At 36.4% G+C, this 11,821-nt stretch overlaps 12 non-coding genes across 12 annotated transcripts; all 12 read right to left on the reverse strand.

The window, feature by feature from the left end:
- Positions 1-4,927: 4,927 nt before the first annotated feature.
- Positions 4,928-5,001, reverse strand: trnat-agu (transfer RNA threonine (anticodon AGU)). Its single transcript has one exon. It is a non-coding gene; the product is annotated as a tRNA-Thr (tRNA).
- Positions 5,002-5,936: 935 nt separating this feature from the next.
- On the reverse strand, positions 5,937-6,010 carry trnat-agu (transfer RNA threonine (anticodon AGU)). Its single transcript has one exon. It is a non-coding gene; the product is annotated as a tRNA-Thr (tRNA).
- Positions 6,011-6,600: 590 nt separating this feature from the next.
- On the reverse strand, positions 6,601-6,674 carry trnat-agu (transfer RNA threonine (anticodon AGU)). Its single transcript has one exon. It is a non-coding gene; the product is annotated as a tRNA-Thr (tRNA).
- A 593-nt stretch (positions 6,675-7,267) lies between these two features.
- On the reverse strand, positions 7,268-7,341 carry trnat-cgu (transfer RNA threonine (anticodon CGU)). The gene has a single exon. It is a non-coding gene; the product is annotated as a tRNA-Thr (tRNA).
- Positions 7,342-7,602: 261 nt separating this feature from the next.
- Positions 7,603-7,676, reverse strand: trnat-agu (transfer RNA threonine (anticodon AGU)). The gene has a single exon. It is a non-coding gene; the product is annotated as a tRNA-Thr (tRNA).
- A 252-nt stretch (positions 7,677-7,928) lies between these two features.
- On the reverse strand, positions 7,929-8,002 carry trnat-agu (transfer RNA threonine (anticodon AGU)). The gene has a single exon. It is a non-coding gene; the product is annotated as a tRNA-Thr (tRNA).
- Positions 8,003-8,264: 262 nt separating this feature from the next.
- On the reverse strand, positions 8,265-8,338 carry trnat-agu (transfer RNA threonine (anticodon AGU)). The gene has a single exon. It is a non-coding gene; the product is annotated as a tRNA-Thr (tRNA).
- Positions 8,339-8,942: 604 nt separating this feature from the next.
- Positions 8,943-9,016, reverse strand: trnat-cgu (transfer RNA threonine (anticodon CGU)). The gene has a single exon. It is a non-coding gene; the product is annotated as a tRNA-Thr (tRNA).
- Positions 9,017-9,277: 261 nt separating this feature from the next.
- Positions 9,278-9,351, reverse strand: trnat-agu (transfer RNA threonine (anticodon AGU)). The gene has a single exon. It is a non-coding gene; the product is annotated as a tRNA-Thr (tRNA).
- Positions 9,352-9,603: 252 nt separating this feature from the next.
- On the reverse strand, positions 9,604-9,677 carry trnat-cgu (transfer RNA threonine (anticodon CGU)). The gene has a single exon. It is a non-coding gene; the product is annotated as a tRNA-Thr (tRNA).
- A 260-nt stretch (positions 9,678-9,937) lies between these two features.
- trnat-agu (transfer RNA threonine (anticodon AGU)) lies at positions 9,938-10,011 on the reverse strand. Its single transcript has one exon. It is a non-coding gene; the product is annotated as a tRNA-Thr (tRNA).
- A 254-nt stretch (positions 10,012-10,265) lies between these two features.
- trnat-agu (transfer RNA threonine (anticodon AGU)) lies at positions 10,266-10,339 on the reverse strand. The gene has a single exon. It is a non-coding gene; the product is annotated as a tRNA-Thr (tRNA).
- Positions 10,340-11,821: the final 1,482 nt, after the last annotated feature.

Raw genomic sequence — 11,821 nt, forward strand, 5'->3', positions numbered from 1 at the left:
CTGTAAGTTGCCACGACCAATGAGTTAACGTCGCTAAGTTTTTTTTAAAACTTTATTGACAATTGCGGCATCATACATTAACAATGACATTAACGTTAACAACGAACAATAACAATGTAATGAATATTGCTTCGAAGATCAGTCACCATCGCCAAACATAACATATTAACATAGAAAATAAAGAATAGAGGGGAAAAAGTTAACAATGAACATAATACACAAATAAATAAAAACATAAGTAAAATAAAATAAAGGAACATAGAAAAAATCTAAATAGTCTAAGTGTCATGGCTTGTGGACTAGGCAGACCCAGATGCTGTAACCCGGAATGATACTCGGCTAGCAAGGAAGGTGAAATAGGAATAGATTTAATGTATATAGTTCCAGATGGGGATGTGGCGAGGATGGTTGGAGGGTCTTGACGGCGAACAGAGTGATCCAGTGGAAGTCCAGAGAAGCGGCAGGACGGAACCAGAGAGTAGGTGAGTCGGCAATCCAGAGCGTACAAGATGAGGTCAGGATCCTGGGTAGTGAGGAGACAAGGCACAATTAGACGAGGTAACAAGGCGAGAACAAGAATAGTAAACTAGGCCAGAGGAAGCACCGTGGAGTACAACGAACTAGCGTCGAGTACAGGTCCTGGTTCTCCTTATGAGTCCAGCCGCTGATGAGGATGAGGAGGCACAGCTGGTGTCTGCAGGTGGACCTGACGAGGAGGAGGAGCCGGCTGGGGGTACCGTGACACTAATACTAGTTAAGTTAGGGGTACTCGTGAAGTTTGTATTTCTGAACAAAACTAAGCAATTTCAAGCCATTCTTTTTTTTCATATAATAAAGTGATTGAAAGTAAAAACAGAGCTCTTTATTAAATGTTATAAAAAGTGCGGTTTGGTCTTCAAAACTTGACCTCACCAAGATGGCGGTGCTCTCCTCCCATGAGGAACCACGTGATGTCTCCTCTAGTGATAAAACTCATTGGGAGGACCCCGAAGCACCCCGAGAACATCCGGCAACCCGAGAACATCCGGTACCCCCAGCGGCACTGTTTGCGTTGCTTATTTTGCTTAATTTATATCTTTGTCTTTGTTCTTATTTTGCGAGAAAAAAAATTACTCTAATTGTAGAACCACTTTACCACGAAGGAGTTTTCACCAACAGGTAATAATTTTATTTTTACATTAAAAAAAAGGATTTAATATATTTGTTTTTCATTCCATAATCATTTTACCAGGATTTTTGAAAAAAGCAGAACACATTGTTTTTTTTTTTCTTTATCAGTTTTCCTGGTGCAGTTCTGCTGGTGTCCTTTGACTCACAGTCCAGTTGCACGGTTAGTTTTTGACTTTGGAGACTGCTTTTCTCCCATTTGCCTTAATATCCTGCATATATCCTGTCTTCAAGGTGCCCAGACTCACTTGCAAACAACCCCTAAACCAAGGGTGTCAAACTCATTTTCACTGAGGGCCACATCAGCATAGTTGCTGTCCTCAAAGGGCCAGGCAAAACTTATACATGTAACTGAATGTAAAGAAAAATAAACGTATCTACTCCTTAATGTTAAATAACTCATTTATTTATTTATTATAACTTTTTAAAGGGACACTTACAGTTACATAGAAAACATATATTTGCTTGTTACTCTAGCATGAATACTTTAAATTGGATTATGTCAGGTTAGGTTATATGGACAGTTTAAGTCCTAATTTATAGTTACCCAATACAATATTTCAAGTCAGATTCCCCCTAGATATGAATAAATACACACCAATTTTAATTTTTTATTTTAAGAAATTAAAAACTTTTATGCTTTCGCAGGCTTTGAGTTTGACACATGTGCCCTAAACCTTTCTCTGCTGGATGTTTCTGCTGCAGCAGCATTTTCTTTTCTCTTTGCTATCTATTCTATCAGTCCAGTGGAGACAGTAAGGAGGAACCCTATACTGCCCATGCAATGTTATTTCTTGACCTTTTTTCTTCTTATTTCTACCAAATACTATACGATTTTCTAAAATGTTTCCATGTCCCGATGTTCATATACAAACAGATATTCACATAAACTAACATTTGCACCTGACCACACCTGTGAATCTGTGGCTGTATTCATGTATCTGCACATCGGTGTGTGTGTGTGTGTGTGTGTGTACCTAAGTGGTCTGGGTGGGCTTCTCATGACTTTTTAAGTAGCAGGGCACTTTAAATGGAAATGCACTTGACATTTAAGAGGGAATGTAATCAGCCCCCATTAGAAGGCTGCTGATTTCCCCTTCAGAGCTCACTCATACTTTCCACTGCTTTCTCTTCGTCTCTGATTGTAGTCTCTTTTCCACATCTTTGATTTACTTTTTCCACCCTCTGCCACCTGGATCTTCTGTCTCCTTTTCAATCCAGTTTAACTGTGTCCAGCGCCAGTGTTCGGCAGTGTGCGAATGTGTTTGTGACTTTGAAGCGCTTTGGGACTTCGAGAAAGGTAGAAAAGCCCCACACGAGTACGCCATTTATCTGGCTTTTATGACTTTAAAGATATGCAGTAGTACAGTTCTGTAAGTGTCATTTATGTTTAAACAGAATCATAACAAAAAATAAAGATAAGGATTTTTTAGAAATGCTGTTTATCACATGTCTTCAAGTCATATTGAATCCGTTTTTTTATCCTTGGACATGTTTTTCTATGGCTTTTCTAAATCGTGGACTCCTTGTGATCATCTTTCATAATTTTCTGTTACGTAGTACCTGATAAGTACATTCTTCCTGGACCAAATAAATACATACCTATTTCCTGAATTTCAAACATGTGTGACTAATCTCTTCAAATCAGCAGAGAACACTTCTTTGCTGCTCATGCTGACAGATTGCTGCTCAGCATGTCACAAGTGTTATGTTATTCATTTCAAATATCCATTTGTTTATGCCTGATCAGCTCCATCTTTTGAATCTTGTGCTAAATGAGGCAACTCGCGTTCTTATGACCCAGCAAAACCTTTTAACCTCTTAGAGCAGTGACCCACAGATAAGTTAGTAATTATTTTGCTAACAAAAAACCCTCTGTTTTTACATTTGTAACAGATCTATCTTGAAGATATCACAACATTTTGAACTGATCATAGGTTTATTCGTCTTCTTCTAAGTTCTGCAAAACATGAAAACTGGATAACTGCAATTAACATCTAGAGCTTATGGGTCAAAAAAATTCAGTTTGAAAAATTAAATTATGGACAATTGATACCTAATTAAACAAATCTTAATAAAGCTTATTTTGAAAAACCTTTGTAAGACAAAACAGGGACCACTATCCTACACACACCAGCACAAAATTAAACACATAAAACTTTTGAACATAAACGGACACAGACACATGTAACTCTTAGTTTAACATTTTGTAAATGAACTTAAAAAGGCTGTTCTTTTCATGAAAGTTAAAGTTCTTATACTTCATATTAGAATAATCAACATCAAGCCCTGGCGAGTATCGGGGGCTGTGCACTTATTACTCTCAAGTTATTTTATTATCTCTCCATAGCAACCTTGACAGGGACTTTCGTCATGTAACAGGCTAAATTGTTGCAAAAAGGTAATTACCAGAATCAAAAACTGGTTAGTCTTATTTGGAGTTTACAGAGTGTTATTGAAAACTTTTTTTTTATTAGAGCTTTTTAAATACTTAATTTTGAGGAACTTGATAATTGATTACTAGCTTAAAAATGTTCATTTTATTATTCATCCTTTATTTCACCAGACATAAAAATAAGTCCTTTTGAAATAAAATCTTATTTTTTGGAACAAAGAAGGCAGGGAAAAAAAGCAAATGTTCATTTTTCATCAAATCTTTAGATTCCTCTGAGTTTTTTATATGATCCAGTTGAAAAAAGCTAAGAGTAATCAACACTTTAATTTTGAGATTCTGCAATCAAAGCACAAAGTATAAAAAGTAGGAGGACAGTCGTGACAGGCAAACGTTTCTATGGATTCTTTGCTGACCTAGTTCCTCCATGGCATTATTTTGAGATGCAGTTAACCCTTGTACTATTTTAGATGACCCCACCCTTACATTGTTCTCCCTACTATGACAAAGGTGGATAAAGGTGGAAAGATTTCATGTAATCCATGGACACCAGTGAATATCACAAATCATTGAAGAAAAAAAGGTTCAGACCACTGTCTATTGGGTCTAGATGACCCAACTCCCAATGTTAAAGTGGCTGTCCTTTGCCCACAAGTGGATGGGACAGGGTCTGGCAGCCTTGTAACCCCGAAAGGGAGAAAAACGGTATAGAAGATGACTCAATAAGACTTTTCAAACAGGTGACATTTCTTTAAAAATGGTAAAATACGCCAAACCAAAATAAAAGTAGATTGTTTATTATCTTTAATTTTTTGGCAATTTTGAAAAAAGAAATCTAGGTGCTGTGGCTTAGATGGTTAAAGGGCATGTCTAGTAAACAGGAGATCCTGGGTCCAAATCCCAGCAGTGCCTTTGACTGAACAAACTCTATTTTTTGTCCGTCCATGCTAAAAACTGGAATAGACTGATGACAAAAAAATATTTATAAATGGTCACAACCCTTGTACTATCATAAATTGACATGTTATCCCTATGAAAATAGAGTTTGCTTAGTCAGGGATTTGGACCCAGGATCTCCTATTTACGAGACAGGCGCTATATCCAGCTAAGCCACAGAGCCTGGTTTAGTCTATCTAAACCGCAAAAGCAAAAAGATTTTTTTTTGTATTTTTAGAAAGCAATTTTAAAGAATTGGCCCCTTCTTTCTAAGGGTTTTTATGCTTTGGTCATAGATGTACAAGAACGAAATTAAGGAAAATCATCTAGAACAGTTATATCTTGAAAACCTGACTATTTTTAAATATATTTCTGCCATCTATTTCCGTTTTTAGCATGGACAAACAATAAACTTAGAGTTTGCTTAGTAAGAAGCACTGCTGGGATTTGGACCCAGGATCTCCTGTTTACTAGACAGGCGCTTTAACCAGCTAAGCCACAGCGCCTGATTCAGTCTATCTAAACCACAAAAGTAAAAAGCAAAAAAACAGTTTTGTGTTGTTTTAGAAACCAATTTTTAAAGAATTGTCCCCTGCTTTCCAAGGGTTTTTATGCTTTGGACATCGATGTACTTGAAAACAATTAAAGAAAAATCATCTAGAACATTTCTATCTTGTAAACCTGACCATTTGTAATTATATTTTTGCCATGATTCTATTCCAGTTTTTTAGCATGGACAAACAATAAACTTAGAGTTTGCTTAGTAAGAGCCACAGCGGGGATTTGGACCCAGGATCTCCTGTTTACTAGACAGGCCCTTTAACCAGCTAAGCCACAGCACCTGACTTATGATGCTGAAAATCGCCATAAAATAAAAAACAATATACCTTATTCTGGTTTGGTTTATCTTACCAATTCTAAAAAAAATGTCACCTGTTTTCTAAAGGTTTTTATGTTTTCTAAGTGATAAATTTGGATGAGATTAAGGAAAAACCATCCTGAACAAAGCCTTGTTGCTATTAGACCATTTGTAAACATATTTTTGCCATGATTCTATTCCAGTTTGTAGCATGGACAAACAATAAACTTAGAGTTTGCTTAGTAAGAGGCACTGCTGGGATTTGGACACAGGATCTCGTGTTTACGAGACAGGCGCTTTAACCAGCTAAGCCACAGAACCTGGGGTAGTCTATCTAAACCACAAAAATAAAAAGCAAAAAAACAGTTTTGTGTAGTTTTAGAAACCAATTTTTAAAGAATTGTCCCCTGCTTTCCAAGGGTTTTTATGCTTTGGTCATCGATGTACTTGAAAATAATTAAAGAAAAATCATCTAGAACATTTCTATCTTGTGAACCTGACCATTTGTAAATATATTTTTGCCATGATTCTATTCCAGTTTTAAGCATGGACAAACAATAAACTTAGAGTTTGCTTAGTTAGAGGCACTGCTGGGATTTGGACCCAGGATCTCCTGTTTACTAGACAGGCGCTTTAACCAGCTAAGCCACAGCGCCTGACTTACAGTGCTGAATTTCTCCAAAAAATAAAAAGCAATCTACTTTATTCTGGAATGGTTTATCTTACCTATTCTAAAGAAATGTCACATGTTTTTTCAATGTTTTTATGTTTTTCTCATGAATGTACTTGAAAGGAAATAATGGTAAAATCTTCCAGACCATTTGTATCTTGCTATTAAAGGCATTTGTAAAGATATTTTTGCCATGATTCTGTATGGACAAACAATAAACTTAGAGTTTGCTTAGTTAGAGGCACTGCTGGGATTTGGACCCAGGATCTCCTTTTTTTACTAGACAGGCGCTTTAACCATCTAAACCACAGCGCCTGCTTCAGTCTATCTAAACCACAAAAATAAAAAGCAAAAAAACATTTTTGTGTAGTTTTAGAAACCAATTTTTAAAGAATTGTCCCCTGCTTTCCAAGGGTTTTTATGCTTTGGTCATCGATGTACTTGAAAATAATTAAAGAAAAATCATCTAGAACATTTCTATCTTGTAAAGCTGACCATTTGTAAATATATTTTTGCCATGATTCTATTCCAGTTTTTAGCATGGACAAACAATAAACTTAGCGTTTGCTTAGTAAGAGGCACTGCTGGGATTTGGACCCAGGATCTCCTGTTTACTAGTCAGGCGCTTTAACCAGCTAAGCCACAGCGCCTGACTTATGGTGCTGAAATTCGCCAAAAAATAAAAAGCAACCTAATTTTTTCTGGTATGTTTTGTCTCACCAATTCTAAAGAAATGTCACATGTTTTCTCAAGGTTTTTATGTTTTCTCATGAATGTACTTGAAAGGAAATAATGGTAAAATCTTCTAGACCATTTGTATCTTGCTATTAAGGGCATTTGTAAAGATATTTTTGCCATGATTCTGTATGGACAAAAACAATAAAATTAGAAATTGCTTAGTTAGAGGCACTGCTGGGATTTGGACCCAGGATCTCCTGTTTACTAGACATGCCCTTTAACCATCTAAGCCACAGCACCTGACTTATGATGCTGAAAATCGCCATTAAAATAAAAAACAATATACCTTCTTCTGGTTTGGTTTATCTTACCAATTCTAAAAAAAATGTCCCCTGTTTTCTAAAGGTTTTTATGTTTTCTAAGTGATAAATTTGGATGAGATTAAGGAAAAACCATCCTGAACATAACCTTGTTGCTATAAGACCATTTGTAAACATATTTTTGCCATGATTCTATTCCAGTTTTAAGCATTGACAAACAATAAACTTAGAGTTTGCTTAGTTAGAGACACTGCTGGGATTTGGACCCAGGATCTCCTGTTTACGAGACAGGCGCTTTAACCAGCTAAGCCACAGCGCCTGGGTTAGTTGATCTAAACCACAAAAATAAAAAGCAAAAAAACAGTTTTGTGTAGTTTTAGAAACCAATTTTTAAAGAATTGTCCCCTGCTTTCCAAGGGTTTTTATGCTTTGGTCATCGATGTACTTGAAAATAATTAAAGAAAAATCATCTAGAACATTTCTGTCTTGTAAAGCTGACCATTTGCAAATATATTTTTGTCATGATTCTATTCCAGTTTTTAGCATGGACAAACAGTAAACTTAGAAATTGCTAGGTTAGAGGCACTGCTGGGATTTGGACCCAGGATCTCCTGTTTACTAGACAGGCGCTTTAACCAGCTAAGCCACAACGCCTGACTTATGGTGCTGAAATTCGCCAAAAAATAAAAAGCAATCTACTTTAATCTGGAATGGTTTATCTTACCTATTCTAAAGAAATGTCACATGTTTTCTCAATGTTTTTATGTTTTCTCATGAATGTACTTGAAAGGAAATAATGGTAAAATCTTCTAGACCATTTGTATCTTGCTATTAAAGGCATTTGTAAAGATATTTTTGCCATGATTCTGTATGGACAAACAATAAACTTAGAGTTTGCTTAGTTAGAGGCACTGCTGGGATTTGGACCCAGGATCTCCTGTTTACTAGACAGGCGCTTTAACCAGCTAAGCCACAACGCCTGCTTCAGTCTATCTAAACCACAAAAATAAAAAGCAAAAAAAACATTTTTGTGTAGTTTTAGACACCAATTTTTAAAGAATTGTCCCCTGCTTTCCAAGGGTTTTTATGCTTTGGTCATCGATGTACTTGAAAATAATTAAAGAAAAATCATCTAGAACATTTCTATCTTGTAAAGCTGACCATTTGTAAATATATTTTTGCCATGATTCTATTCCAGTTTTTAGCATGGACAAACAATAAACTTAGAGTTTGCTTAGTAAGAGGCACTGCTGGGATTTGGAACCAGGATCTCCTGTTTACTAGACAGGCGCTTTAACCAGCTAAGCCACAGTGCCTGACTTATGGTGCTGAAATTCGCCAAAAAATAAAAAGCAATCTACTTTATTCTGGAATGGTTTATCTTACCTATTCTAAAGAAATGTCACATGTTTTCTCAAGGTTTTTATGTTTTCTCATGAATGTACTTGAAAGGAAATAATGGTAAAATCTTCTGGACCATTTGTATCTAGTTATTAAGGGCATTTGTAAACATATTTTTGCCATGATTCTATTCCAGTCTTAAGCATGGACAAACAATAAACTTAGAGTTTGCTTAGTTAGAGGCACTGCTGGGATTTGGACCCAGGATCTCCTGTTTACTAGACATGCCCTTTAACCATCTAAGCCACAGCACCTGACTTATGATGCTGAAAATCGCCATTAAAATAAAAAACAATATACCTTATTCTGGTTTGGTTTATCTTACCAATTCTAAAAAAAATGTCCCCTGTTTTCTAAAGGTTTTTATGTTTTCTAAGTGATAAATTTGGATGAGATTAAGGAAAAACCATCCTGAACATAACCTTGTTGCTATAAGACCATTTGTAAACATATTTTTGCCATGATTCTATTCCAGTTTTAAGCATTGACAAACAATAAACTTAGAGTTTGCTTAGTTAGAGGCACTGCTGGGATTTGGACCCAGGATCTCCTGTTTACGAGACAGGCGCTTTAACCAGCTAAGCCACAGCGCCTGCTTCAGTCTACCTAAACCACAAAAATAAAAAGCAAAAAAACATTTTTGTGTAGTTTTAGACACCAATTTTTAAAGAATTGTCCCCTGCTTTCCAAGGGTTTTTATGCTTTGGTCATCGATGTACTTGAAAATAATTAAAGAAAAATCATCTAGAACATTTCTATCTTGTAAAGCTGACCATTTGTAAATATATTTTTGCCATGATTCTATTCCAGTTTTTAGCATGGACAAACAATAAACTTAGAGTTTGCTTAGTAAGAGGCACTGCTGGGATTTGGACCCAGGATCTCGTGTTTACTAGACAGGCGCTTTAACCAGCTAAGCCACAGCGCCTGACTTATGGTGCTGAAATTCGCCAAAAAATAAAAAGCAATCTACTTTATTCTGGAATGGTTTATGTTACCTATTCTAAAGAAATGTCACATGTTTTCTCAAGGTTTTTATGTTTTCTCATGAATGTACTTGAAAGGAAATAATGGTAAAATCTTCTAGACCATTTGTATCTTGCTATTAAAGGCATTTGTAAAGATATTTTTGCCATGATTCTGTATGGACAAACAATAAACTTAAAGTTTGCTTAGTTAGAGGCACTGCTGGGATTTGGACCCAGGATCTCCTGTTTACGAGACAGGCGCTTTAACCAGCTAAGCCACAACGCCTGCTTCAGTCTATCTAAACCACAAAAATAAAAAGCAAAAAAACATTTTTGTGTAGTTTTAGAAACCAATTTTTAAAGAATTGTCCCCTGCTTTCCAAGGGTTTTTATGCTTTGGTCATCGATGTACTTGAAAATAATTAAAGAAAAATCATCTAGAACATTTCTATCTTGTAAAGCTGACCATTTGTAAATATATTTTGCCATGATTCTATTCCAGTCTTAAGCATGGACAAACAATAAACTTAGCGTTTGCTTAGTAAGAGGCACTGCTGGGATTTGGACCCAGGATCTCCTGTTTACTAGTCAGGCGCTTTAACCAGCTAAGCCACAGCGCCTGACTTATGGTGCTGAAATTCGCCAAAAAATAAAAAGCAACCTAATTTTTTCTGGTATGTTTTGTCTCACCAATTCTAAAGAAATGTCACATGTTTTCTCAAGGTTTTTATGTTTTCTCATGAATGTACTTGAAAGGAAATAATGGTAAAATCTTCTAGACCATTTGTATCTTGCTATTAAGGGCATTTGTAAAGATATTTTTGCCATGATTCTGTATGGACAAAAACAATAAACTTAGAGTTTGCTTAGTTAGAGGCACTGCTGGGATTTGGAACCAGGATCTCCTGTTTACTAGACAGGCGCTTTAACCAGCTAAGCCACAACGCCTGGGGGGTATCCCAGGAAGCATGTCTTAACTACCCTGACTTTAAGCCTGAACTCTGGCTTAAATCCGCCTGAACTTGCTTACTGTGGGTATGTCGGTTTCAAAAGGCCGGATAAGATTTAGCGTAATTACGCACGACTTGGTAACCCTTGGTTAATGCACGTGCACGGCAAGTACATGAAGGCATTCTCAATGGGTCGCAGATTTTTGGAGTCAACATGGAAACGCGTGGAGAAAAAAAGAGAGCGGTATACGTCCTTCGCAAAAGTAATACAGCTGCATCACCAAAAGAAAGGTTTTCTGCATGGAGAAAAAGATCGGACAAAGTAAAAGCATTTCTATAACATTAAAATGCAGGTGAAAGGAGCCATCATTAAGCTGAGAAAACAGAAAGAAAAAATGCGAGAAATTGCTACAGTATTAGGAGGGGCAAAATCAACAGTTTTGTACATCCTGAGAAAGAAAGAAAACACTGGTGAACTCAGCAACACAAAAAGACCTGGACGTCCACAGAAGACAACAGCGGTGGATGATCACAGAATCCTTTCCATGGTGAAGAGGAACCCGTTCACAACAGCCAACCAAGTGAACAACACTCTCCAGGAGGTCTAAATGAAGTCCTTACCTTTAAAATAATTAAAGAAAAAAGAAAGTCTATTCATCCTGGTTTAAAAACTCTGTCCACTTTTCTCTTTTCAGACCCCAATGTTTTAATGCTTATCTCTTTCTTTTTCAGTTAATCTGTCATTCGTATCTCTCCCTTCCTCATTTTAAAACAGCAAACAAAGGTTTCACAAATCAGAAACTATGTTTTAATGCATTCTTTACTATCTTAATCATAATTCAATCCAGGTTTGAGCAGTCTTGGTCCAGCGGTTTTTGAACAGGACCCGGTCTAAGGGGATCTTAGTGCGGAAAGAACAGTGGAATTTTCCTTTAGTGCACTCGCGAATCGGAAGCTCTGAATCGGAAGCCAACTTCAGCGTCGTTGATAACTATGTGTTATTTTTAAGTTGAGTGAACTCAAAAAAATGATTTATCTTAACTGAAGCAAATAATTAAGTTAGATCAATGTAAATATTTTATCTTTCCAACATCCAAAGGTGGTCTTATCACCCTCTCACGGTGGAAAAAGTATTATCTGAGCTTCTGCATCCACTAAATCATCTTCAAATGGACACGCTATGCTCTGTCACCTCTCTGAAACCAACTAACCGTCAACTAAACCTGCTCCAGACCAGGTTATGTTCAGAGCATGAGTTGCTATGGCAACTTAACATACCCTGAAACAAACCTCAGTTTTTGGAACTGAGGTCATCCACTTCCTTAGCTTCAAACTTACCGTGGCAACTCACATAACCTGCTTTCTCCCTGGTATAGTCTATTAAAAACGCAAAAAAATAAATAAACCTAAAAACAACAACTTTATACAGCAATTTAAAAGAAATGCCACCTGTTTTCTAATGGGTTTCATGTTTTCTCAT

Source organism: Oryzias latipes, chromosome 9 (genome assembly GCF_053564925.1).
Source record: "Oryzias latipes strain Hd-rR chromosome 9, Olatipes_Hd-rR_3.1".
Classification (NCBI taxonomy): Eukaryota; Metazoa; Chordata; class Actinopteri; order Beloniformes; family Adrianichthyidae; genus Oryzias; species Oryzias latipes.